Below are 2335 nucleotides of genomic sequence, written 5' to 3' on the forward strand. Positions count from 1 at the left end.
GTGCTCCCTTCAGTAGCACATATACTAAAATTGGAACGATACAGAGAAGATTAGCATGGCCCCTGCGCAAGGATGATACGCAAATTCGTGAAGCGTTCCGTATTTAAATAAATAAATAAATGCAATGTGCAATCGCTTGTTTGTTTTCCTCGTCAATATGTCAAGAACCTCCTTCCATGTCTGATAAATCCCCAGCGTTCGTTTTAAATGGCTCCCTGGTTTCAATGGCAGTGTTGTACGAATGTTTGTTTGACGTGCTCTTTGGCAATCATCACGAGTTCCCAGAGAGAAGCTGTTGAGAAAGCATTTTCCTTAACAACTAACTCCATGCCATCTGCATGGCGGCACCTCTTAAAAGCCAGTTGTAACCCCAGTGCCCACAATGTTCATAGGCTATTCCATAAATCAAAATATCTGCAAGTTCATCTCTATTAAACAGCACACACACACAAAAAAAACCAACTAGAAAACCCTTAACATGGTCTTTCTTCCTGCAAAGCACTCTGGTTGAGTAGACCATGATTCCGGGAAGGTATCTTCATTAACTCATGCTGCTGTAGCAGAAACACCACGCGTGGGTAGCTTTAAAAAACAGCAAAAATGGATGGAGACAAGGGCAGGGTTCAGGGGCAGATAGGTGGCCGTAACTGGGAGAGGCAGTGCTGTTAGAGGGGATTGTAGCCATTTCTCTGGAGTCCTAAGGGATTTGGGAGTTTGTTTTGGTTTTAACTTTTTATTGTGAATGAGGTAAAGGTTTATACAGCAGATCATGGTTTGTTTGGAGTTTTTTAAAAATCATTTTATTGGGGGCTCATACAGCTCATCACAATCTATACATATGTCCATCATGTCAAGCACATCTGTACATTTGTTGCCCTCATCATTCTTCAAAACATTTGCTTTCCACTTGAGCCCTGGTATCAGCTCCTCATTTTTCCCTTCCCTCTCTGCTCCCCCCTCCCTCATGAACCCTTCATAATTCATAAATTATTATTTTGTCACATCTTACACTGTCCGACATTTTCCTTCACCCATTTTTCTGTTGTCCATCTCCCAGGGAGGAGCTCAGATGAAGATCCTTGTAATCAGTTTCCCCTTTCTACTCTACCTTCCCTCCACCCTCCCGGTATCTCCACTCTCACCTCTGGTCCTGAAGGAATCATCCATCCTGGATTCCCTGTGTTTCCAGTTCCTATCTGTACCAGTGTACATCCTCTGGTCTAGCTGGATTTGTAAGGTAGAATTGGGATCATGATAAAGGGGTGGGGGGAGCATTTAAGAACTAGAGGAAAATTGTACATTTCATCATTGCTGCACTGCACCCTAACTGGCTCATCTCCTCCCCAAAACCCTTCTGTAAGGGGATGTCCAGTTGTCTATAGATGGGCTTTGGGTCCCCAATCTGCACTCCCCATCATTCACTATGATATGATTTTTTGTTCTCTGATGCCTGGAACCTGCAGATCATGGTTTTGCATTAAACAATTTATGCACATTCTGATTCAACTCATCCATTCCAATGCCCTCAATGCACCATCACTTATCCCACTTTTATTTCTCCCAATTTAGGAGGCTGTTGTTATTAGGTTCCATCGAGGCAGTTCCGACTCATTGAAACCCCACGTACAGTAGATCTCCGATCCTCAACCACATCAGTACTCGACATAATCAGATTTTGATGCAAAATGTCGAGAAACTTTTGCATTGGATTTCAAACAAAGCATGTGAATCTGACCCGATGCAGGTGAGTTTCGTAAACAAAAGCTGTTTGTATTTCATCACTAGGCGTTAGTTGGCGTTGTTAGTACACGTTGTTTAAACCTTTTGCGGCTGTGTTCCAAGCATTCTGCTATAATTTTCTTAGTTCTTGTGGCTTTTTGTACTGTTTTTAGATTAAAAGAAAACATGGGTCCTAAGAAAGTTTTTTTTGAAAGGAATCATCATGATAAGGAATTGGTTAACTGTGTTATCAATATTGTTGATGATAACTTAGTAAACCCTTTAAAAAAAAGTTAAGGAAATGCCAACAGTAGATCACGTTAGACAGATTTTTTTTTTTTAAGAGAAAGCCAGCCAGGTCCTAGTAAAAAAAGGCAAAGAAGAAGAAAAAAATCCTGAAAAGCAGCTACCAGTTGATTTTATGGAAGGGGATTCCCTTTCCAAACAATGACTCTCTCTCCATCCCTCCTCCCCACATCCTCATTCACAGATTCAGATCCTCATCAATCTTACGGTATGGGCCATATTGTAGTTGTTAAAAACTTTTTTAATGTTGTGTTTCTTATTTAAATTATATTATTTAACTCTGAACTTATTTACTTTGAAATTTCTGTGT

At 40.6% G+C, this 2335-nt stretch overlaps 1 non-coding gene across 1 annotated transcript; it reads left to right on the forward strand.

Annotated features, from left to right (window-relative positions):
* LOC115869929 lies at positions 1-107 on the forward strand. Its single transcript, XR_004046444.1, has one exon. It is a non-coding gene; the product is annotated as a U6 spliceosomal RNA (small nuclear RNA).
* The last annotated feature ends 2228 nt before the right edge of the window (positions 108-2335 follow it).

Source organism: Echinops telfairi, unplaced genomic scaffold (genome assembly GCF_000313985.2).
Source record: "Echinops telfairi isolate 266 unplaced genomic scaffold, ASM31398v2 ScPeMD7_60;HRSCAF=208, whole genome shotgun sequence".
Lineage (NCBI taxonomy): Eukaryota > Metazoa > Chordata > Mammalia > Afrosoricida > Tenrecidae > Echinops > Echinops telfairi.